Below are 26,986 nucleotides of genomic sequence, written 5' to 3' on the forward strand. Positions count from 1 at the left end.
TTCTTATGCAAAATTGCTCACCAAAATTATGTATGAAAGTTGTTTTTGGAAAAATGCTCAGTAAAATGTTCCATTCGGAATTCCCTCACATTAAATATTAGTCAGGGACCGTCTCTGTTGTCCTTTCTACACCTTCTGAAGACCTCATTCTTTCAACAAGCCTTTTAAGTAAAAGACCTTTTTCCCAGCCCACATTTGTGCTGGAATTATTTTAAATTATCTCTCGTGTTTATTTTTAAAAATTTTTTAATTGTAATGTTTTATCACACTGATGTGTTTCCCACTGTGGGCTCCTTTAGAAGGCAGGACAGGATATAAATTTAGCATTAACAGCAAATGAATTAATGAATTAATGAATATGAACTTTTGTGAGTACGTTTCTAAATTTAAAAAATTGCTGATAGAGATATGTACTGAACTTAAAATTTGGAAAATGAGAAACTAAGAGATACCATCAATAACAGATTTATCTACAGTGGTACCTCGGGTTACAGATGCTTCAGATTACGCATTTTCGGGTTGCACACCGCGCTGAACCCGGAAGTACCAAAACGGGTTACTTCCGGGTTTCAGCGCTCGCGCATGCACAGAAGTGCTAAATCATGCTTTGTGCATGCGCAGAAGTGCCGAATCGCGACCTGCATGTGTGCAGACACAGCGCTGCAGGTTGCGAACGCTGCTGGTTGTGAACGTGCCTCCCGCACAGATCACGTTTGCAACCCAAAGTTCCACTGTAGTTTGTTTTTTATGGAGGTACGCAAGGGTCCACAGTCCTTGCACCATTTTTCCAAAGGTTAAAAGTGTGGCACTTAGTATAACTTAGTATAACAGTGTTCAGAGTGAACACTGGCACCTTTCTTTACCCTTTTCCTTTTGAAAAAGCACTGGATTCATCTATACCTAAAAGGGTGAGAGAGGTATAGATAGAGTCATGCAATCTAGTCAGATCTGAAATACAAGTTGCACAGTATGTTGATTTCAATATTAAAAAAATAGCATGCTGTTGTTAGGGTTTTTTTTAAAGTTGCTTGTTCTCATCAGTTATTCCAATGCCTTTGTACTCATTCTCCAGAGCTCTGAGGAGGTGAGCAGAGTCTGACCCTTTTCTTGAGTACCTGGCTACAACACAAACAATTGTAAAAAGATGTGAAACTTATTGGGGTTGTAGCCAACTGAGTCCTATGTAGAGTAGACCCTTTGAAATTAAGAAAACCAAAGCTATCCATATGTATTAACTTAATAGGCTTTCTGTGAGTAGGATCAGCACTGGATGGCACCCACAGGTTTGTTTTTAATGACAAGTGGCAAATTCAGAGAAAGAATCCTGAATATCTCTCCAGGGATCAAGGTCTCATAGACTCCAGGACCAGCTCCAGGTTTTGGTGGACTCTGAGGCAAGTTGCCCTCATTGGATCTGTCTGATTGGGCCCAACTCCTATCACTACGCTTCAAACAAAGGCCCCCAGCCATTCTTTCTGGAAACAACTTTCCAGAGGGAGAACAAGAAGGCAATGTTGCTTCACCTTACTCTCTCTGGGAGTCCATAGGCTGCAGTGGATAGATTTCGTCTCCATTTTCCCTGTGGAAGTCCCAGAGAGCGAACCTAGCGAACCCAGTCAGCTTGCTCAGAAAGGGCTCTATGAGGTGGGAGTCCAACAACATAAGGAGGGCCACACATACTCTCAAATCCACACTTTTCCTTCCTCCTGTTTGCTCCAAATTCTTCCGCAATTTCTCTTCTTTTCCATTCATTTTCTCTTTTGGCATGAGTGAGTTGCAAAATGCCCCGTAGGCAATAGCCCAATGCACAATCAGTCAGTCAATCAGCACATCACCAGGATTGTCCAACAGTGGCACTGGGGAACTGAGAATTTGTTACTTGTGGTGTCAGGAAAAGTGGATTATGCACATAAACAAAGAAGCCATCACTGAGTCTATGGGGAAAGCACTTCTAAAACTTCCTTAACAGAGATCATTAAATATACATGTTCTTGGTGGCTGGCCATATATCCTCATTAGAGTCTGCCATCAGCTGAAATGTTCAAGGAATCTTCTCCTATCACCTCCAAAGAGACGTGAGCTGAGTGTGGCCCAAAAAAGTAAACAGAAACTTGAGCTGAAATGCACTCAGGGAGGGGTAAAAATCCCCCAGCAACTTATCCTACATCAAATTTGTTTGCTAAACTTAATATTCACATTCTCCTAATTTGATCCCCACCCTACCTCCCCAAAATACTGTTGGATTTAGACATTTCAGTAAGGGGGGAGGAAAACAAAATAATTTAACACCTTGAAACTTAACGAGTTTCTAAACATAAGGCCCCCTTTGAATTTTCGATTTTGTGCTGAATTGTGAATTAATTTACACTTCTAGGCTGCTTCCTAGGGCATCCTAAGTACATATAATATTATTTATTATTATTTATTTCATAAAAATTGTACACCTTTCGAAACAAACCTCGCAGTGGTTTTTAAAAAGATTGGTAATAGTACTATAGGGACGCGAGTGGCATTGTGGGTTAAACCACAGAGCCTAGGACTTGCCGATCAGAAGGTCGGCAGTTCAAATCCCCACGACAGGGTGAGCTCCCATTGCTCGGTCCCAGCTCCTGCCAACCTAGCAGTTCGAAAGCATGTCAAAGTGCAAGTAGATAAATAGGTACCGCTCCAGCGGGAAGGTAAACGGTGTTTCCATGCACTGCTCTGGTTCGCTAGAAGCGGCTTAGTCACGCTGACCACATGACCTGGAAGCTGTACGCCGGCTCCCTTGGCCAATAAAGTGAGATGAGCACCGCAACCCCAGAGTCGGTCACGACTGGACCTAATGGTCAGGGGTCCCTTTACCTTTACCTAATAGTACTATAGTCAATGCTACCTGCCTATATGTAAATAAATGATAGAGTGCCAACAGCTCTCTGGACTGAATATAATCATGAAACTTATAAGAGAGCAAAATTCTTTGCTATACAGAAGGCAATCTTTACGTGAAAATGATATTAGCAGGACCAGGAAAGTCTTCTGGTGAAGGCATTACAGAAAGCCACTACAGACTGAAACAGGGATCTGATTCTGTATAAAACAGCTTTATGTCATGGGCAGACATTGGTACTATTGATACTGAGAGCCAGTGTGGTGTAGTGGTTAAGAGCGATAGACTCGTAATCTGGGGAACCGGGTTCGTGTCTCTGCTCCTCCACATGCAGCTGCTGGGTGACCCTGGGCTAGTCACACTTCTCTGAAGTCTCTCAGCCCCACTCACCTCACAGAGTGTTTGTTGTGGGGGAGGAAGGGAAAGGAGAATGTTAGCTGCTTTGAGACTCCTTAGGGTAGTGATAAAGCGGGATATCAAACCCAAACTCTTCTTCTTCTACTACTATGGTGCCCTGAGCTAGGCCAAAATTTGGCGCGCACACCCCCAACCTTCGTGCCATGCTGAACTTTTGGAAGGAGACGTGATGCTCTGGCTGGGTCCTAGAGCCCTCCTTCTCAAAGCTGAGCAAGTGCTAACTAGGCTTTAGGAAGGAAGAGGTAGGACTCTAGGCCCTTGTCAGAACCCTCACACCTTCTTCTTGTAGCCTGGCAAGTGCTTACTGGATGCCCTCTCTGCTTGGCGCCCAGTGCAGAGGAATTGGTTGCAGTGCCCTAAAACTACCTGTTTGTATGCAAGTTTGCTTAATCCTCCTATGCTTTGGGGTTCATAGCTGACCCAAATTGCTATTAAGAAAGTTGAAAAACTGTTGTTGTTGTTGTTGTTGTTGTTGTTGTTGTTGTTGTTGTCGTCATCCTAAGCATAAAGTCCTATTTTACAGCCAGAGAACACTGAGTCTCAGCGAAATGTGCCATGCACAAATGTGCCATAAAACCAAATAACTCAAGTTCTACCAATAAATCTACCTCAAGCAAAGTGCTGTTTGGTGCCCCCCAACAAACACATTGCTCACCGTATGGCAGCACTGCCAGATGGATGGGAAACCTTGGTTCTAAACTTCCCACAATGCTGCACAGCACACACTTTCCATTACTCTGGGGCACTGTGGGAAATGTTAAATGTTAATACAAAGACTTACTAGAGAGTAAAACCCCGAGGTGGTTATCACCGATGGAGGCCAAGGCTCGAAAAAGGCCCAATATGGAGGCCAAATGGCCGAAATATTGGGAAATAATTGAAAAAATTGGAGACAATTGGAAGCTGCAGAGCCAAGACAAACTAAAAAATAAGGTGCGAGACTGGCTACATTATGCTCAAATTCAAGAGGTGTTTAAGATGGATAAAAAAGTTGGTTTCCAGGTGGAAAAATCGAAATTGGAAACAGAACTATTAGAACCAAAAACTAAGATACTATCGAGAATGTATAACTTGCTGCTTAAGTGGAACACACAGGATGAGACAGTTAAATCTGCCATGATAAAATGGGCACAGGATGTGGGGCATAACATTATGTTTGAAGACTGGGAAAGGTTATGGAACACCGGAATAAAATTCACGGCATGTAGTGCCCTGAAAGAAAATATTATGAAAATGATATACCGGTGGTACATGACCCCAGTCAAGCTAGCTAAGATATACCATCTGTCTGATAATAAATGTTGGAAATGTAAGGAGGCAGAAGGGACATTTTTTCATTTCTGGTGGACCTGCCCAAAAGTGAAGGCCTTCTGGGAAATGATTTACAATGAACTGAAAAAGGTATTTAGGTATACCTTCCCTAAGAAACCAGAGGCCTTCCTGCTGGGCATGGTGGACCAGAAAGTGTCAAAGAAAGATAGAACGTTGTTTATGTATGCTACCACAGCAGCAAGAATTCTCATCGCAAAGAACTGGAAGACACAAGATTTACCCACGTTGGAGGAATGGCAGACGCAGTTGATGGACTACATGGAATTAGCTGAAATGACCGGCAGAATCCGAGATTTGGATGAAGAATCAGTTGAGGGAGATTGGAAAAAATTTAAAGACTATCTGCAAAAATACTATAAGTTGTATGAATCTTAAGATAGTGCATGCTATGGAAAATGTTATGCTTTAGCAAATATGATTAAGCAAATGGTAAAATAAGTTACAAATGAGAAAAGAAGACAAGTGAACCAAACATATTATGTTTATTTTAAAGGTATCAAAAGTGAGATACAACATATTGAATGTGGAGACATAATAATTGAAAGTTGTAACAAGGTTTGAAATAAGGTAACAAATTGCTGATAATGTTATTACAAAGAACGCAGCTTTGGAAGGTGTGGGGAAGTCCAATGTTAAAAAAAAAAACCAAAAAAATGTTTCTTGCATTTGGTCTTTTCTGTATAATTTGAAATGTACAAAACTATGAAAAGAAACGCAATAAAAAATATTAAAAAAAAAAGGAAATGTTAAATGTTGTGTGTGCAGAAACTAGCCAGTGGTACAAGGGTAGAATTTGCACTCATTGCTCTGCCCCTTTTGCCTCTGGTCCCACCCATCACGGGTGTGTGGCCCTTCGAGGGGTTGCCCAGAAAGGAATGTGGGCCCTGGGTTGTAAAAGGTCCCCCCACCTGTGATGTAACTAGATCAGGTTCCTGGGTCTGCGGCAAGTGGCCTCAGTGGAGTGCGTATTCAAAGTGCAATTAAGTGAGTGAATTAGTGGCAGCCTATAAGAATGATGGGAACGCGGGTGGTGCTGTGGGTTAAACCACTGAGCCTAGGGCTTGCCGATAAGAAGGTCAGTGGTTTGAATCCCTGCGACGGGGTGAGCTCCCGTTGCTCGGTCCCTGCTCCTGCCAAGCTAGCAGTTCAAAAGCATGTCAGAGTGCAAGTAGCTAAATAGGCAGGAAGGTAAATGGCGTTTCCGTGCGCTGCTCTGGTTCGCCAGAAGTGGCTTAGTCATGCTGGCCACATGACCCGGAAGCTGTACGCCGGCTCCCTCGGCCAATAAAGCGAGATGAGTGCTACAATGCCAGTCAGTCATGACTGGACCTAATGGTCAGGGGTCCCTTTACCTTTATGAGAATGATCCGCTCACATCTACATTTGTCCTGCAGAAGTTTCTCAACATGGCCAGTGACCCTCAGTGGCTGCTTTCAGTCTCCAAATCTCCCTTCTGCCTAGGTCAAAGGGTGATGGGTTCCTGTCCATTGGACTCCAGCTTTGGCGCCAAGTTCCTAAGTGAAAGCGACGTCCTGCAATCCCAAGGGCTTGCTGCCCCATTTATCTCAATAAGAGGAACGGCATTCTGGCCTGTGATTCATGAGTTGTGCCATGTTCTCCTGCTCGGTGACACCAGTGTGTTTTCTGCATCGGTGCCTCTTCTGCTCTGCAGAGCCCCCACAGGACTCCCATCACTTACTGGAACAATGTTTCCCATCTCAAAAACAGAGGCAATAGGAGGATCAGCAAGTCTGCAATCAACTGTTTCCCTAAAAACTCCTTTGAGAAAACGCAATGTTTTTTTTTTTGTTGTGTGACTGACAGGTTAGAAAGACTTACAACACAGTCTTATGCATGACTACTCAGGTGTTCCTGAACAAGTTGAATGCGCTGGATACAGACTTTGTTAGTGGCACTTAGTTTGCATTGCAATCAATGGGGGCTTTGAGTTAAGTGATTATCAAGTTGCCCCACTGATTTCAGTGTGACCCAAGTTCAACTAACTTATGCCACATCCACACCAGAAGGACATAAAACGAGCCTGCTGAATTAGGCCAATGGCACATCTAATCCAGCCTCCTGTTCTCACAGCAACCATCCAGATGCTCAGGGGAAGCCAGCAAGCTGGACATGAGCGCAGGAGCACTCTGCCCACCTGTGATTCCCAGCAACTGGTTTTCAAAAGCATTGCTGCCTCTGGCCTTGAAAGTACAACATAGCCATTGTGCATAGTAGACATTGATAGTTGTGTCTTCCATGAATTCGCCTCATCCTCTTTTCAAAGTTGGTGACCACCACTGCCTCATTTGGGTGTGAGTTCCATAGTTTAGCTATATGCATACATCTAAGACACTGCTATACCACTTCAACAGACATGGCTCTGCCTCTCACAAACAATTTTAGGAAGCTTCATGACAGAGGAAGGATCAGGGCTGGCCCAAGACATTTTGCCACCCAAGGCAAACCCCAAAGTGATGTCCCTCACCCTCCCCTCCAGGGAAGAAGGGGTAAGTGAAGATCTACATCAGGAACAAGAGTTGGGTAGGAGAGATCAGCATCAGGACCCTGTTGCCTGAGATGGTTACCTCACTGGCCTCATGTGTAGGCTGGCCTTGGGTAGGATGTAGACAGATGCATGAGGATATCAATGGCTAATAGTCATGAGTATGTTCCACTGCTATTGCCAGGGGCAGTGTGCATTTCTCTGAATTTTGCAATGTAAAAACCAACAACATGCAAAATAAGTGTGAATAGGTAAAAACCAACAACATGCAAAATAGGTGACTAGTGTGCAAAGGCTTATATATCGGTGAAAACAGCGTACATGATTGCATTTGTTTTGGAAAATAAATAGTTTGCCAAAAAGAGAAACACAAACCAAAATACTTAGGAAATCTCACGTAGAATTTAAAACAGCAACAACTTCAAAGTGATGTGGAGGTGATAGGAAAAACGAGAACCTGAGAGAAATTCAAACCACCAGATTCATCCATCCCTTCTCTGTATACTCAGAGGAACTGGCATGTTCTTCATCATCTCTCCACTTACTCCAGGAGGACTGACCCTTAATACTGAGTACACACTCCGGGGCTAAACCCGTTTCAGTTTGGCCTGGGTATGATGACCCATTTCCCCCGACTGACTCTTTTTTTCAGAGTCAAGATGCGGGAGGAAGGGAAGGAGGGGGGAAGGCAGGGAGGAATTGCCAGCCACACTGCAGTGCTGACCTTCTCCGAGACGTGGCTCCAGAGAGCCGAGGGCCATAAATCATCCGAGGCAGAGTTTTCTCGTAAATGGTTTCCATTTTGCGTCTCTTCAGGGAGGGATGCCTCAATGTGATCTATAGCACAGAGACGGCTGTCCATTTTCCCAGAGATGTGCCCCTCCCATTGGGGTCTCTCTTCTTTTCCACCCCTCCGCCTTCTTCTTCCACTTTAATGGCCTGCTTGAAAGCAATGCCAAAGATGCTCGCTGTCAATCCGACAGACTGAGCTTATGTCCTGTGCTGGAGGTGGTGCCCTGTAAAGGACATCACTTGAGCAAATGAGCCTGCTGGCCAGGCCCAGGTTTTTCCTGCCTTGGGTAAATTAGGGAGCCCTCAATTCCCCCCTGACTTTGCAAAAGATGTCAAAGAATTCCCTCCCACTTTGCATGGGGATGTCTATCAGTGTGCATTGACTGCAACAGGACTGGTGCTTTATGAATGGTGGCAAACAGCTGCCTAGTCCACTTATGCAAGAAACGAGGAACCCTGCAGCCTTCCAGTTGTTGCTGGACTACATCTCCCATCATCCCTCGCCATTGGCCCTGGTAGCTTTGACTGATGGGAGCTGGGGTCCAGCAACATCTAAAGGCTCACAGGTTCTCCACCTCTAGCTTAATGCAGCCTGGCCCTACCTGGAAGAAGCGTCATCACTTTCACCGGGTGTAGCTTAGGACCAAACTGTATGCTTAGAAAAAGAAAACGGGGCAATGATCAGAATTAGCGACATACTATGTGAGCAGGGACTCCTCTGCATCAGTGGTGGGGTTAGGTAATTTTAGGGTTAACGGGCCCCCTTCCTCTTTAGGTGCTATCCTGCTCACTTACTTCAAAATGAGAGGGGGGAGACTTGTTCTGATGTCTTTGCCTATTTTCCACCCACCCACCTACCCCACCTCCCACCCCGCTTTGCTCATATTGCTGAGAGAAATGATGGACTTTTGCTCCCCAAAGTCCTACCTCATGGTCCCAGTGATCCCCCCCCCCCCCCTCAGCCATTTGCTTTTTGCAGCAGGAAGAAATCTGCCTCCTGGCCATTTGAGAAGAGGGGTTCAAGCAGAACCGTGGACTAGGGGGAAGCATTAAAGGATGATGGGCTGAATAGATGATGGCTATGATCCACCTCCACTGTCAGAGGCCGTGTGGGGCTGGGGAATGCCCCAAGGGCCAGACTGAAGGCCTGCAGGGCCACATTCGGATCCTGGAGCTGAGGTTCTCCTTCCCTGAACAATAAAATGTTCACCTTGCTCACCTTGCAGGGCAGATTAGGTACATCATCCTACACACCAAAGCCCCCAACCTGATTGCTCCCCCTCATCTCCTAATGTTTTACAAAACAATCAAGGTAAATATGATCACACACAACTGAGTCTTGAATGCAAAGTATATTCAGGCCTTTAGAAAATTTGGTCACCTACCTTTAGCTGAGGCAGCCGGGCGGGGGAGGGGGGGTTGATTCTTGCTCTCCCCAAACATAAGAAGCTGCCTTATACCAAGTCAGACTCCTAGTCCATTTACCTCATTGCTGTCTAATTTAGCCTTCATGGGCACATTGGGAAATTAAAGAAAATGTCACTGGCACCACGAATCATGCATTTCATGGGGGGGCATGGGGGGGGGATGTGGTCCTCAGAACTGCCTCCCCCTGCCAGAAAAAAAGAGGAGGCAAAACAACAGCACCCACCACAGAAAAATTAAACACAGACAAACAAAAAAGTGTGGTTCAAGCTGGATACTTTAGTTCTATAACAAGGGGCATCGTGTCTCTGGGGTTGGGGGAAATTTGCATTGCTAGATGAAGATGCTGGAGAGTGAATCTGGGATCTTTTGCAAGGAAACCAGCAGTTCTGCCACTGAGTTTTGACACATGTACTTTTGAAGTATTATTACTAAATGAGAACCCAAAGCAGGTAACCAACAGCGTGTTTTTTTTTAAAAAAAAAAAAACCTTAGAAGGGGTGTGGGGAACATGTTGCCCTCCAGATGTCAATGGACTCCAACTCCCATCAGCCTCATCCAGTTTTGCCAAAGGTCAAGGGTGATAGGAGCTGTAGTCCAGCAACATCTGCCAAGGCAAAGGTTCCCCATCCTTGCCTTAGAACAACACGGTTATACCCATAAAACAGTTTGTAAACTAGAAACATGGAAGCATATTAGCTTGCTTTCTGGCAGAAAAAAAAGTCTGTTGGCCTTTTTTTAATTTAAAAATTCCCCAGAGACAGAGTCTGCTTGGTTTCCCTTGGAAGAGAGTCCCATAAGCATTACATCAGAAAATAAACCAAATAACAAGTCACCATCAGCCTGACCTTTAAAGAAGGAGGCTCATTTACAGCCTTGTATTTAAGCATTTGCCTAGTTATGGGACGAGGGTGGCACTGTGGGTTAAACCACAGAGCCTAGGACTTGCTGATCAGAAGGTCGGCGGTTTGAATCCCCACGAGGGGGTGAGCTCCCGTTGCTCGGTCCCTGCTCCTGCCAACCTAGCAGTTCAAAAGCACGTCAAAGTGCAAGTAGATAAATAGGTACCGCTCCGGTGGGAAGACAAACGGCGTTTCTGTGCACTGCTCTGGTTCTTAGTCATGCTGGCCACATGACCCGGAAGCTGTACACCGGCTCCCTCAGCCAATAAAGCGAGATGAACGCCGCAACCCCAGAGTCGGACACGACTGAACCTAATGGTCAGGGATCCCTTTACCTTTACCTTTACCATAGGTGCCCTGGAACTCCATGTAGGCGAGTCAGCAGTCTGGTAAAGGTCCAGAGCAACCTGTCCCTCCACTAGGGATTGGACCTAGGACATTCTGTATGCAAAGCATGTGTTCCACCACTGAGCTGCACTTTTCCTCTCAAAGAATGGGAGGGGTGCTTCCCAGGGCTAGGACCCACACCACAAACCTCATGGATTGGCTCCCTAACCATGCAGCCACAGCTGAAGTCCCTTTCTGACATTCTAATCACTACCTGCACGGGCATTAATCACCATTCAAATCAGTCATTAAGTATGGAACTGGAAGGGTCAGTCAAATTGCATTAGGAGTGGGATCTACTGGTTTTGCACACACAGCAGCTGCTTGCCTTTTCTGCTGGACTTAGCTGCCCTCTGCTGGTTTCATTTTTCTTTGCATCCAATTGTGGAAAGGCGTTCGAAGCTAAGCTGTTCCCCACATAGAAACATCTACACTTTCGCTCAACCCGTATTTTGATTGTATTTTGTACTGATTAATTCCCCCATGACCAAGGTCTTTTCTTCTTGTTCCAGGACTGTGCCTTGCAAAAAAACAAAACAAAACAACAATCTTACCTGCTGCAGAAACTTGTTTAAGCAAAATCTCTTTGGATTTTCTGCTCATCTGATTCAGCCTGTAAGATAAGATTTTCACAATGCACAACTGCAAAACAACGAGAAAGTCTATTGGACCCAGGGGAATTAATTGGTACATAATATGATTGAAATACAGGTCAAGCAAAAGTATGGGTGAGCCCTTATACTGAGTTAGACCATCAGTCAATCATAGTTGAGTGCTACCCTCAGGGACTAGTTGAGGCTCTCCAGGGTTTCAGGCTGAGGACATTCCCAATCCTAACTGGATATGTTGGGGATTGAACCTGAGACCTTCTGCATTCAAAACAGTTTCTTTGCCACTGCTCTGTGACCTTTCCCCACCTTCAGCTCCTGCAGCTGAGCTGGTCCTGCCATACAGCAAACTGAAGCAACAGATTGGTGCCTCTGGGACCCTATGACACCAGTCCTGAAAGACTTACATTGGCTCCCAGTACACTTCTGAGCACAATTCAAAGTGTTGGTGCTGACCTTTAAAGCCCTAAATGGCCTTGGCCCTGTATCCCTTCAAGAAATGAGGTTACAGGGAACCAGGCAGAGGGCTCGTTGTAGCCTTACTTTTCAGTAGTGGCACCCTCCCTGTGGTATGCTGTCCCATCAAAGGTCAAGGAAATAAGTAACTATACAACCTTTAGAAGACATCTGAAGGAAGTACCGTATAGGGAAGTTTTTTTAATTGTTAATGTTTTATTGATTTTATATATGTTGGAAGCAGCCCAGAGTGCCTGGGGCAACCCAGTCAGATGGGTGGGGTACAAATAAAATTATATTAAAATAACTTGAAATAAAATATGTCAACTGCTTTTAGACACTTGTTACATAGTCATGTATGAGTTTTCCTCTCCCCACCCATAGGACTGCCTGGGTGCTGGGAGAACCCAACATTAAAGGGCACCTTTGGTTACTCAACAGCTGAAACAAGCAAATTATTTTCACTTGTAAAGTGGGCAGTGCTGACTTGCATGGTTAACTCTGTGTTACTATACTTGTGTTTAATATTCACAGGAAAATGCCGAACACTGGTGCCTGTTTTTAACAAATGGTACACAAATGGTGCAAGTGACTGTGATCAGTGCTGTGTGTGCAAATGTCTTATGCAAGAGGGATAAATGATGTACCAATGCCATGAAATTGGTACTAAGGGGGCAACCCCCTTCAGTCCCAGTGGTCCCTGCCATTCCAATAAATGTCCAATATGCTTGGAGGGGGAGTCCCAATGGTGCTGTAGTGCCATTTGATCTAGGTTTAACCCCACATGTATCCCAAGGTTCAGGGAGCTTCCAAACCAGTGTTTTACTGAGGATTCATGCTGATAGGTTCACACAAAACTTGTGCAGAGGTCTTAAAATGTTGCCTGTATACTGAACATTGATCCTGATATGTTTGTGCCAGCTAGGGGTTGTTATCCCGCACTTCGCAGTGCAATTTTCCATCCCTTTCTTATTTGTAGCTGGAAAAGTGATGGGATGGTTGCACTGGAAGGGCAAGATAGCAACAAAAATTTAGTGTGAATTTTGCTCATCTTGAAGAACCCTCAGCCGCTAAAGTTTCCAGCGGGAAGGACATAATCAAATAGATACACAAGTGACCAGAAGAGGTTTAAAGGTGTTTCATAGGTTCATTGTATGCTGCAGATCAGCAGTATTCTCCTTTCTGAGTGGTGGTTGGGGGCACTGTGGTAAATTCTGAAGTCCCCACAGCTGAAGGAATGTCCAAAAATGCAGGCAGCTGTGTTGAGATATGTGTTTGACATGCTGGGATACAACTCAGCTTGTCTAGAGGAGGGTAGGTCTGCACAGGGAGAAAGTAGATGATGAGAGGAACCTCCAAATTTACTATACTTTTTTTAAAAAAAAATATATATTAGATTTTCCACAATGATAACAAAAACCACAAAGCAGAATGATACACAAAAACAGAAAAAAAGAAAAATACATCAATGAACGAAAAAAGGAAAAAAAGAAAAAGAAAAAAGGAACAATAAACAGATAAACAATAACAACAAACTTAATTCTTTACAAATCCAACCTTTTAAACATCTTGGTTGACTTCCTCTAGTCCCTCCCTTCTGAGTTTCCTTGTAGTTGAAGGTAACAGCTTTCCAATATCATTATTAAACTAAAACAATTTTCAATTATAGTCCATCTTATTAACATTTCTTAATATTCTAAATCCCATTTATTTAATTATAGCTTAGTTAATTATAGCTAATCCTAGGCCTATTTATTTCTTTCAAGTAATTTCTAATTGTTTATATTACAATATAATATAATATATTACAATATTTGTTCAAATAGTCCTTAAATTTCCTCCAGTCCTCTTGAAACTCCTCTTTTTTCTGGTTGCGGATTCTTCCAATCAGGTCAGCTAGCTCCAAAAAGTCCATCATCTTCATCTGCCAATCTTCCACTGTTGGTAGTTCTTGTGTTTTCCAATTTTTAGCAAGTAATATTCGAGTGGCTGTTGTGGCATTCAAAAATAATTTAACATCTTTCTTGGGCAATTTCAAACCTGTTATTCCAAGAAGAAAGGCCTCTGGTTTCTTAATAAATGTATATTTCAACATTTTTTTCAGTTCATTATATATCTTCTCCCAGTAGTCTTTCACCTTGGGACAAGTCCACCACATATGGAAAAAAGTACCTTCTTTTTCTTTACATTTCCAACAAAGGTTATCACTATTGTGATAAATCTTTGCTAGTTTTACAGGGGTTAAGTACCATCTATACATCATCTTCATAATATTTTCCTTTAACATCGTACATGCAGTGAACTTAACCCCTTTCTTCCATAGCCTCTCCCAATCCTCCATCATTATTTTATGTCCCACATCTCTTGCCCAATCAATCATAACCGATTTAACTTGTTCATCCTTTGTATGCCACTCCAACAACAAATTATACATTCCAAATTTACTATACTGTCCTTTAACCTGTGCTGACCTTCCCTTAGGTCAGAGGTTCTCCAACTTTTTTCTCAGGGCCACGCTTTCAAGAATAAAAATTTGCTTGTGCCAAGCTGATTATTATAATTTTTTTTAATAAAAAAAATGCACTGGAAAACATTGGTGCTTGATTTAGAACATAGAACATGTTCTAATGTGATAATGGGACCTCTGCCACAATTCCCATCCTCTCCTACCACACCAGTGTGGTGCACCACACCCTTTGAGAACCACTGCCTTAGGTGCTAGACTAAGACTCTCAGGGATGCTGACTTCATTGCCTACTCCTCCCCTTCTTCTTTTTCTTCTTCATCCTCACCTTGGAAGAACTGCCATCTTTGTATGCCCATCCTGCTGACAACAAAGAGCAAGTTGGACAGAACTTGGAACTTTCCTATGAGCAATATATTTCCTTTAATTAACTTTCTTATCTTCCGGAGCCTCAGCATGTTTACATGCAAGAGGCATTCTGTGTACAGCTGCTGCTTTCTCAAATCTCTAAATGTCATCAATATATTTATAACTACACATAAGGACATGAGGACACAAGCCAAATGACAGCGGTACATACCATAATACCCAATTTATTAGTATCAACATGACAGCGGTCCTGTGCATAGTTTCCTTGGAGTGGCTTGTAAGCTCTATTGAAATATGTTCGACTTGCGCAACCGTTGACCTTTAATGAAAGATCTTTCAAGCGAAACCTTTAGCTTTTGATAAAAATGAAAAGAAAGGGGCAGGGGGGGGGGACCTTGCAAATAAGAGTTACTATTTCAGATGTGGGCACAGAACATCATCAAGCAAAATAAAAAGCTATCTAGCATCTGCTTGATTGCTTTTCTCATTCTTTAACCTTCTTCATCTTTATTTGTCCCAACAGTGAAAGCCTTGTTATTGTTCACTTGCCGGAGCAAAGAGGACTCAATTTCTCTGGGTCCTTGGTTTGTGACGCTGTTGCTCCTACCCTGAAGAAAGCTCTAGGCTGCTTTCTCCCTTGCCCATATAATACCTGTTTGTTTTGTCCTGGGGGGTAAATAAAGGAGCCGGAGATGGAGCAGAGCTTTTCTGATCAAAGTGGGGACAGTAGAAGGAAAGGGTGAGTCATCTCTCCCAAAGCCAATCTGAATGGGGGTGCGATAGTCTCTACAGATGCATTTACACACACACATACAAACTTTTTTATTATTAAATGTATGCATACATGTAAATTATACGTACTTTCTATCGAAATTTGTAACCAAGGGGAACAATTTAGTTAATCTGTACATCTTATATAAACAGGGACTGGTAACACTCAATACTCAAAAACTTGGTCCTACATATTAGTTACCCAATATCATTCCATTTCCATATTCCCATATTCAAATTAACTCTTGGTAAATAACAACCAAAAACACCAAATACAATCAAGTACATGGTGCATTGTTGGCTGATATGATACTGCAACAATTGGCTGATATGATACTGCAACAATTCAATATAATAACCTCAGTAGGATCTCCTGTCAGGTAGTTGCTGCCCCAAACCCCATGAATGACTGGGCTCTCAAATCCCATTTCCCTCTTAGGCCACAAGAGGGAGTGCCTTCCCTGCCACTTGTTATACAATACAGTACTTATTGTGGCTTGAGAAGCCTTGAGGAAGAAATTCAGTTCAGCTTAAATCCCAATATATCTAGACACATACCCATTCAAACTTATGCATGTGCACACATGCGCACGCACACACACAAAGAGGCAGGCAAGGAAGGGGCCTATTGTTTGCACTTGTTGGGTAAGGCAATTCTATGGCATTGCATACGGCACATGGGTAGCTCTGTGGTCTAAACCGTCGAGTCTCTTGGGCTTGTACGATGGGGTTGCAATGCTCATCTCTGCTTTCAGACTGAGGAAGCCAGCGTTTGTCCACAGACAGCTTTCCGGGTCATGTGGCCTTTAACTGGGCTTTACCTTCCAGGAGTCCTTCACCTTTTTTTTACTGTATGGAAATTCTATGGCAAGCATAGGCAAACTCCGCCTCCAGATGTTTTGAGACTACAGTTCCCATCATCCCTGACCACTGGTCCTGTTAGCTAGGGATGATGGGAGTTGTAGTCCCAAAACATCTGGAGGGCCAAGTTTGCCTATGCCTGTTCTATGGCATTGCAGTGCTATGTGGCCACTGCACTGGCATCAAAGCTGGCCAATGTCATCATGGTCCCATGCTCACCCAGCAGTGCGATCAACTGCACATAACATAGGTGCAAAAGCTAGCAAAGACAACCCCTCTGTCAACCCATCCTTAGAAACTCTACCCCTACTCACCAAACCCAACATTGCACACTGACTACTTTCCCCTGTAGGGAAAGCACCTATCAGCATAATGCAACAGTGGGAATTCCAGGACGTCACACTGCACAGTCACCCTGCCTCCACACATTGTGAATAAGCACATTCCCAGAAACCGCTCACAGTCTCTCCTCTCAAAGCTGGCATCAGAAGTTAGCATTGTAGGACAACAGCTGCCAAGGCCCATGACCATAGGGTTGCCATATTTTGAAGAGCACAAAAGAGGACACTATTACGACTCTCATTTTAAATACCTCTACAGAGCCTAGGACTTGCCGATCAGAAGGTTGGCAGTTCGAATCCCTGTGATGGGGTGAGCTCCCATTGCTCGGTCCCTGCTCCTGCCAACCTAGCAGTTCGAAAGCACATCAAAATGCAAGTAGATAAATAGGTACCACTCCACCGGAAAGGTAAACGGTGTTTCCGTGTGCTGCTCTGGTTCACCAGAAGCGGATTAGTCATGCTGGCCACATGACCCGGAAGCTGTACGCCGGCTCCCTTGGCCAATAAAGTGAGATGAGAGCCGCAACTCCAGAGTTGGCCATGACTGGACCTAATGGTCAGGGGTCCCTTTACCTTTACATTTACCTTTACTATATGTAGGCTATATGTGGGAACGTTTATATAATTTAGCAGAGTTTAAATGATCCCCTGTTTGAGTTTATGCAGTGATAAGCGGGTTGCTAAGTCATTTGAGTCCTATCAATAATTATACCTTCCTGGTTGATAATCCCTTTCTGTCCCTCTTAAAGAAAACACACATGAGTCTGAATCATATTAACATAAACTACTTTGCTATCAGATTCATTCAGGTTTACACAGTTGTTCCTGAAGGCAGGCTTAGGTTACATAACAGATAAACTATATACTAGATAGTAGTGAGTCATGAGAAGACTGCATCTGAGCAGTTACCAGTTACCAGTCCTTGCAGCAACTGACCGACCGACCAATCAACCAATCAACTGACAAAACTGCCTGCCACATAGAGGCAGTTAGTCCTCTCGGAATGTTGGACTTGACTGACAGCTTTGTACCCCACACTATAGAAGCTGTGATATATTGCTGAGGGGGTCAGGAGAAGAGAAGAGAAAAACCAAGTCTTCAACCACCAGTTATGTCTATGTCTCATCCAGAAAGTATAGCCAGAGACATTTTGGCAAATCTGAAAAATCTACCTGGGCAGAAATTTTACTCCTGAAAAAGGAGGACACCTGGCAACCCTACATACGCAAGCAAAGGTTCCTACTGTTGATATCCTGTTCCTCCCCGCCTTAGAATAATAGAATTGTGGAGTTGGAAGGGACCACGAGGGTTATCTAGTCTAACCCCCAGCAATGCAGCAATCTTTTTGCCTAACGTGGGGCTTGAACTCACAACTCTGATTAAGTGTCACGTGATCTACCAATTGAGTTATCCTTGCTGCTGCCACCTATTCACATATCCTATCCAAGCAGTGCGTTAAAATAGCAACATGAACAAGGAGATTGCAGTCAATGTCTTGTGGTTGTTGTTTTAGTGTTTATAATATTAACTTGTAAGATATGGATTTGTTTTTTTTTTGCTTGGTGTTTGTTGTTGCTGCTTTTTTTTTAGTTTTTGAATGTTGATTTTTGTGTGTTGTGTATTGCTATTTTCTGATATCTTTCATGTTGTTGTTGTGTAGCAAATACTAATAAAATTTATTTTTAAAAAAATTAAAAACAGGAGATAGCAGGTGTTGTTGTTGTTTGAATATATCCTTAAGCAAAAGAAGCATTAATTTTAAAGCTTCTAAACCCTACCTTCCCCCCAGCCCCACCCCGAAATGAAGTAATGGCTGTTTATTGTTATGCAAACTTCATACAAGAATATAGATACATCTCCATCTGCCCAACATAAAATAGCCACCACAGTAGAACAGCTTTAATATACCATGGCGACAACTCAGTGACGTACCCTCCAAAATTCCTCGGATGAGAGTCAGGACATTCTATTCTGCATCAGTATCCCAAATATTATCTAGATTCTGACATTCATTAATTTATTGGGTTTAGGGGAGTCTAACCCCAGTACATTCATAACAATTGTTTGGATGATGAGGCTACCTTGGCATCCTTAAGTAATCTGAAATTCAAGGACTGCCAACTTGGTCTAACAGCTAATTGTGGGGGGTAAGAAAAACAGGAAACGCTATGCATCACAATGTGTTTGAATGTTTCTTTATATTTTAGATTTCCTTATTTCAAATCTGCATCCCTGAGCAATTATTGTTTTTTATTTTTAAAAAATGGTTATCTGCATTCCTGTTCTATATTCATATATTTCCTTTCCCTCCCTTTGCCTGAAATAAGACATCTTCCCTTTCTCACACATCCTTAGGTTAGACTGGTTCCGCTATTAAATTGTTTACTGTTAGAGACAATATATAAAAATAAAAAAGGAACTTTCGGCACAAGCAATATGGATGTTTTGCAGGTTAAGAATGAGATATGTTATTATCAGTGCTATTTTTCTTAAAAAAAAAAAAAAAGAGGTTCAGGAACTCTCCATTAACACCTCCCTTGTTCTCTTAGATTGGCAATGGCATCCACCTGAGAAATGCCAGAACTGAGTTCTGGCGAGTTCTGGCTGGAAAAAAAAATCCTTGGTTATTATTATTATTTAACTTGCAGTTTTACTTTCCCATAACTCCCTGGTGCTTATATTCTGCAGATCACCCAGAAATACTGTATACAGTGGTACCTCGGGTCAGTGGCGTAGCGTGGGTTGTCAGAACCCGGGGCAAGGCATGTAATTTGCACCCCTAACCCGTGGATTTGCGCCCCCTAACCCTAACCCCCTGCACCCCCCCCCACGCTACGCCACTGCCTCGGGTTAAGTACCTAATTCGTTCCGGAGGTCTGTTCTTAACCTGACTACTTTAGCTAATGGGGCCTCCCGCTGCAGCCGCGCCGCCAGAGCACAATTTCTGTTCTCATCCTGAAGCAAAGTTCTTAACCTGAAGCACTATTTCTGGGTTAGCGGAGTGTGTAACCTGAAGCGTATGTAACCCAAGGTACCACTGTATTTTGATCTATCTTCTACCACCAGTGTTCCTTCTTCCGCTGTCAACCAAAACTGCAGAACAGAACTACATTAAACCTTACACATTCCTGGTTTTTCTTGTTACTCGTTTTAGACTAATTGATTTTGAACTTGGCCTACATATATTGTTTCCTATTCACCATTCTCTGAATGGCGGCAGTTTCCAGGGACAACAGTACTTCAGATTTGGTTTCTTTTTCAGGAGAGCACTGGAGAGTTATAGTGTTTTGAAATATTTGCAAAAAGAACAGAGGTGAAGGCAAGCAACATTTCATTCATGGCAGCGGATCCACTACCAACAGATTATTTTTTCTTATCATTCTGGTTTGTAGTCACAGGCATTACTATTCTGCCAGAATGGCTAACAGTGCAATCCTGTACATGTGTACTCAAAAGTAATCCGGATTGTTTTCATTTGGGCTTACTCCCAGGTAAGCCTACATACAATTACAGGTTGAATTGCATTTTATTCTCTCTCTCTCTCTTTTTAAAAAAGATATTTATTAGAGTTTAACAAATACAGAAAAAAGAAAAACAAACAATAAAAGGTTACAAAACTTCAAAAATAAGTAAAAAAAAGAAAAAATACAGTAAGAAAAAGCAACAACAATACATCAAAAACATTAAAAAAGAAAAGAGAAAAACCAGTATTTTCATGACCTTATCTTTCATTTGCTTATTTCCTTGACTTCCTCACACCTCCCTTTTTTGTATTCTAGTTCAATTAATTGTTTCAGCAAGTCCTTTCCCTCTTTCTCGAATTTAGTTCCATAATTTGTCTTAATGCAATTTAGCCTTGAATTTTACACCTTTACCCATTATCAATCTATTCTTACTTAATTCTTAATAACATTTCTACTAAAGCCATATAACTTCTTTCCAGCATCCTTCTAACATTCATTAATTTTACCATATTTCTGTAAATATACTTTAAATTTTTTCCAGTCTTCTTCCACCGACTCTTCTCCCTGGTCTCGGATTCTGCCAGTCATTTCCGCCAACTCCATGTAGTCCATCAGCTTCATCTGCCATTCTTCCCGGGTGAGTAGGTCTTGTGTCTTCCAATACTTTGCAATGAGTATTCTTGCTGCTGTCGTAGCATACATGAAAAAAGTTCTATCCTTCTTTGGCACCAATTGGCCGACCATGCCCAGGAGAAAGGCCTCTGGTTTCTTCAAGAAGGTATATTTAAATACCTTTTTCATTTCATTATAGATCATTTCCCAGAATGCCTTAATCTTTGGGAATGTACACCAAAGGTGAAAGAAAGTACCTTCAGTCTCCTTACATTTCCAACATTTATTATCAGGCAAATGATAGATTTTTGCAAGCTTAACTGGTGTTATGTACCACCTATAGATCATTTTCATTAAATTTTCTTTTAAGGCATTACATGCCGTAAACTTCATACCTGTGGTCCATAACTGTTCCCAGTCAGCCATCATAATGTTATATCCAACATCTTGTGCCCATTTAATCATAGCAGATTTCACCGTTTCATCTTGAGTATTCCATTTCAACAGCAAGTTATACATTCTTGACAAATTCTTAACTTTAGAGTCTAACAATTCTGTTTCCAATTTTGATTTTTCCACTTGGAAGCCTATTTTTTTATCCACATTATATACCTCCATTATTTGATAATAATGGAGCCAGTCTCGCACTTTATTTTTTAGTTTTTCAAAACTCTGCAATTTTAGTCTGTCTCCCTCTTGTTCCAAAATTTCACAATACTTCTGCCATTTAGCCTCCATATTGAGTTTTTTCTGAGCCTTTGCTTCCATTGGTGACAACCATCTTGGGGTTTTACTTTCTAGCAAATCCTTATATCTTACCCAAACATTAAACAGTGCTTTTCTAACAATATGGTTTTTGAACGCTTTATGTGCTTTAACCTTGTCACACCACAGATATGCATGCCAACCAAATACATTGTTAAAACCTTCCAAATCCAACACGTCCGTGTTTTCAAGAAGCATCCATTCTCTCAGCCAACAAAATGCGGCTGATTCATAATAAAGTTTAAGGTCTGGCAGGGCAAATCCACCTCTTTCTTTAGCATCTGTTAATATTTTAAATTTTATACGAGGCTTCTTGCCCTGCCAGACAAATCTAGAGATATCTCTCTGCCACTCCTTGAAACAGTCCATTTTATCCAAAATTTGCAATGTTTGAAACAAAAATAATATTCTAGGCAATAAAAAGGTAAAGGTACCCCTGCCCATACGGGCCAGTCTTGACAGACTCTAGGGTTGTGCGCCCATCTCACTCAAGAGGCCGGGGGCCAGCGCTGTCCGGAGACACTTCCGGGTCACGTGGCCAGCGTGACATCGCTGCTCTGGCGAGCCAGAGCCGCACACGGAAACGCCGTTTACCTTCCCACTAGTAAGCGGTCCCTATTTATCTACTTGCACCAGGGAGTGCTTTCAAACTGCTAGGTTGGCAGGCGCTGGGACCGAACAACGGGAGTGCACCACGCCGCGGGGATTCGAACCGCCGACCTTTCGATCAGCAAGCCCTAGGCGCTGAGGCTTTTACCCACAGCGCCACCCATGTCCCATTCTTGGCAATACATTCATTTTAATCACAGCAATTCGACCTAGCAACGATAGCTTCAAATTTGACCATATTTCTAAATCCTTTTTCACTTCTGTCCAACATTTTTCATAGTTATCCTTAAATAAATTCACATTCTTAGCAGTGATATTTACCCCTAAATATTTCACTTTCTTAACCAATGTCAACCCTGTCTCCTTCTGGAACTTGTCTCTCTCAATCTCATTTAGATTTTTCTCTAAAACTTTAGTTTTCGTCTTATTCAACTTAAAACCTGCTACCTGACCAAATTCTTGTATCAGTTCTAATACTCTTTTAGTGCTTGATTCTGGCTCCTGTAAAGTCAATACCAAATCATCAGCAAATGCTTTCAATTTGTACTGTTTGGCTCCCACTTGGATACCTTTTACCAATTGGTCCCTTCTAATCATATTTAGCAAAACCTCCAGGACCGATATAAAAAGCAATGGAGAGATTGGGCAACCTTGTCGTGTTCCTTTCTCAATCTTAAATTCTTCCGTCACTACATTGTTCACAATTAATTTAGCCTTTTGTTCTGAGTAAATTGCACCTATACCATTTCCAAAACCTTGACCAACCCCCATCCCCAATAAATTCTTTTTCATAAAACTCCAAGAAATATTGTCAAAGGCTTTCTCCGCGTCCACAAAGATCAGAACTGCTTTAGTATTAATCTTCACTTGTAACTTTTCTAAAATATTAATTATATTCCTCGTATTGTCAGACAAATGTCTGCCCGGGAGAAAACCCGCTTGGTCTTTATGAATTTCTTCTGCTAACACCTTTTTCAATCTTTTAGCCAAAATATCTGCAAAAATTTTATAATCCACATTAAGCAGTGATATGTGAATTGTATTTTATTCTCTTGGCCCACACCACACTTCATTAATGTTTACTTCTCAAGAAAAAATACTTTTTTAAAGATTTTGAGGGATAATTATCTTATAGCTCAGTGATTCCCAAACTCCCACCACCACCAAATGAAAATTACTGTGAGTCTTTGCAGACCACTCAATGATTTTTTGGCCTGTAGTAGCCATTGTAATGTACTGTGCTAGGTGCTGCATTAATTTAATTGTATTGTCATTGCTTCTTTTATTCCATGCATTGTATCTTATTATATTACAATTTGAATTCTATTTTTTTATTTAATGTTTTATTTAAGCATATTTACAAACAGACAGACAGGCAAACAGACAGACAGACAGACAGACAGACAGACAAACAAACAAACAAACAAACAAACAAACAATTACAAACACTTTACTCCAAAAATCAAAGAGAGTAAAAGGAAAGGGTAAGAAAGAAAAAAGGATGAAGTACCACACCCATTTGACTCTCCTCCACCACCACTCATCATCTTTGAGTCATTTAAGTTCTTACTTACATTGCAATTGAATTCTATTTTTTTTAACCCAATATGAATATTAAATGCAGACACGCCACGGACTACCTGGATGAAACCTGTGGACCGCTGATGGTCCACAGACCACAGATTGGGAGCCCCTATTATGGATAATTATATATTCCATTATTTAACAAAGTCCAAATCAAGGTATGCTTTGCAGCAATAATCAGTTTTTAACAAAGGCTATGTCCTTTGATGAGGGACGCGGGTGGTGCTGTGGGTTAAACCACAGAGCCTAGGACTTGCCGATCAGAAGGTCGGCGGTTTGAATCCCTGTGACGGGGTGAGCTCGGTCCCTGCTCCTGTCAACCTAGCAGTTCGAAAGCATGTCAAAGTGCAAGTAGATAAATAGGTACCACTCCGGCAGGAAGGTCAACGGCATTTCCATGTGCTGCTCTGGTTCGCCAGAAGCAGCTTAGTCATGCTGGCCACATGACCTGGAAGCTGTACACCGGCTCCCTCGGCCAATAAAGCAAGATGAGTGCCGCAACCCCAGAGTCAGTCACGCCTGGACCTAATGGTCAGGGGTCCCTTTACCTTGGCTTATGTCCTTTGATAAATGCACATTCAACCTTGAAGCAGAACTTGTGGCCTTGGGATGGTTAAAACCCTCTGAAGTGTGCCATAATAACTCACAGAGTTGTGAAGGATGTGTGGTGGCTGCTGGATGCTTGAGGACTAGTGAATGTTTCACTCACAGTCAGATACGTGGAGATCTTGTTCACATGCTAAGAGGATGTGGACCAAGAGATGGCTTTAGAAGAGGACTGAGCAATAAAGATAAGGCTGAGGACAAGGCTATCAGTGACTATTCCTCTGCTTCCACAGATGGTGTCAGTAATGCTTCTAAATTCCAGTTGCTGGGAAGTGCAGAAGGGGAGAGTACTCTTGAGTCCAGCTCCTGCTTGCGGTTCATCCCACGGACATCTGGACATCCACTGTGTAAACAGAATGCTGGACAGAATAGGTGGACCATTGGCCTTATCCAGCCCGCCTTATGTTTCTTATGTTTTTATGCTCTTAAGAGTCAGGTCAGAAGAACAGAGTGCATGAATTGCAATCCAAACACTGAACAATATGTTTAGGGAAATCATGAAAACACAACAGAACAGTTCAGCAGGGCACTGCTGCTGATAATAATCAAGTTGGAATCGGAGTAAACTTTCCATGTGTCCCCTTTTCAGGGACACCACAACCTTACGAGGTTGGCCGTTGCGTTCAGTTACATCATCTCAAAACACTTAAAAACAATCCTGTTTAGTTCAGGAAGCCCCATCATTTCATAGTGATAATAGTGAAGATGACAGTGATTGCAGGGGGACAGGGACCCAAACATGTTATTTGTGCACTTCAATCATTCATGTCACAGACAACAACCCTGTGGGCAGATGGCAACTTGATTAATTTGTGAAAATAAACAATCAAGAAACATATGGAGATGACATCAGCAGTATGGAAGGTACCATAGTTTTCCGTCTATAGGATGCCCCCCATGTATAAGATGCCCCCTATTTTGGGGGACTCCAATTTAAGAAAATAGGGGGAGATGGCACAGAGTTATTTACCTTTTTTGCAGAGGATTGCCCAGGGTTTTTTTTAGGGGGGATTGCCAAAAATCGCTCACCCACAACTGACAATCACGCGCGTCGCCAAAGAACTGCAGAAGCCAATCATCTGCACTATTGACACAGACACAGCCAATCGCAAACAGCCCTTCACACAGCCACCAATCACCTGCCCTGTCGTCACAGAAAATCTCCTGCTTGCAGATGCAACAAATCACCCAACCCCATCCCCCCCACCCCGCATGTATAAGATGAGGGAAATTTTTAAAGCTAATTTTTTAAGAACAAACACAGAAAAATACGATACATTAGATTCCTGTGTAGTAGTAGTAGTAGTAATAATAATAATAATAATAATAATAATAATAATAATAATAATAATAAATTTTTATTTATACCCCGCCCTCCCCTGCCAGAGCCGGGCTCAGGGCAGCTAACAACACCAATAAAATCGCAGTAAAAACATAATAGGGGGAAAAGAAGAAGGAAAAAAACCCAATTTAAAATACAGGGTAAAATGCAATTTAAAATACAGCCTCATTTTAAAATAGCCGATAAATCAAGACCATAAGGGGAGGGAAACATAAGGGTCAGACTGAGTCCAAACCAAAGGCCAGGCGGAACAGCTCTATCTTGCAGGCCCTGCAGAAAGATGTCAAGTCCTGCAGGGCCCTAGTCTTTTGTGACAGAGCGTTCCACCAAGTCGGAGCCAGTACTGAAAAGGCCCTGGCCCTAGTTGAGACCAATCTAACCACCTTGCGACCTGGGACCCCCAAAATGTTGTCATTTGTGGACCTTAAGGTCCTCTGTGGGGCATACCAGAGAGACTGTTAAACTTCTGTTAGGCTAGGCATAAGCAATAACATTAGTTTCTGCTACTGTAACTCAGTGGATCAGTAAAGATATGGCTTTGCAGACTGGGAAATATAAATGGTCCATTGGATAGCACCGGGGATGAAAACATATGGCAAACTACATCCCTGCTCCCAGGTAAGCATGCATAGAATTGCCTACTTCTGTGTTCAGTTTGTAGCAGGACCGTGGTCTGAGGGCAGTGGTGATGGGCAGGGAGGGGGAATGAATTAGGTCTGATTCACATTTGGTATAGAACTATCTGATTGACACTTTCAAAAAAAAAGGGGGGGGACCAAAACACAGTCATCCTTTGAAATTCACTCTTATTCAAATTATGAGATTCAGTTCTCCAACCAAAGCTGAGTATAAAAGTGTTTCAGTATGGAAAAGTGTGCACAGAAATGCATTTATTACTGAAAATACTATTAGGAAGGCCTTGTATTAGATAAAAGCTGCTTGCAAAAATATGTGTATTTGTAAAAAAAAAAAGTCTATTAAAATGTTTTAATATGCACAGTAAAAATGTTGGTGAATTTTTATGAGGACTGAAAAATAATAATAATTGACTGCTGTGGAAATCTTATGAGCTGAGTTTTGGTAAGGGAATATAAGGAATTGACACTGACAGATTCATCTGTCCCAAATGGTCTGGGGAGGGCAGTAATGATAGAAATGGTACTGGGTGATGTAAAAGAAATGGCCTGCAATAATAAGATGATGGTCCATTTTCTCCTATTCCTCTTGAACAACTTGCCTGCTTCTCAACATTTCTTGCAGCTGAGGACTCAGCTGTTCACAGGAATGGCTACTGAGACTTTCCCCATAATCATATCCAGAAATGCAACAGCTCGGGGACTTGCGTGGCTCAAATCAGGCAGGAGGAGGTTGGCAGTGATGATGTCAGCAGATGCATATTTTTAACCTGTGCTCAAGTGAACAGGAAACGGCCTAGAGGAAAGACATCAAAGCTCTGACAATGCAGATCCTGCCTGGTTTTTCCCAGAACAACTATAACAAAACAAAA

Source organism: Podarcis muralis, chromosome Z (genome assembly GCF_964188315.1).
Source record: "Podarcis muralis chromosome Z, rPodMur119.hap1.1, whole genome shotgun sequence".
Classification (NCBI taxonomy): domain Eukaryota; kingdom Metazoa; phylum Chordata; class Lepidosauria; order Squamata; family Lacertidae; genus Podarcis; species Podarcis muralis.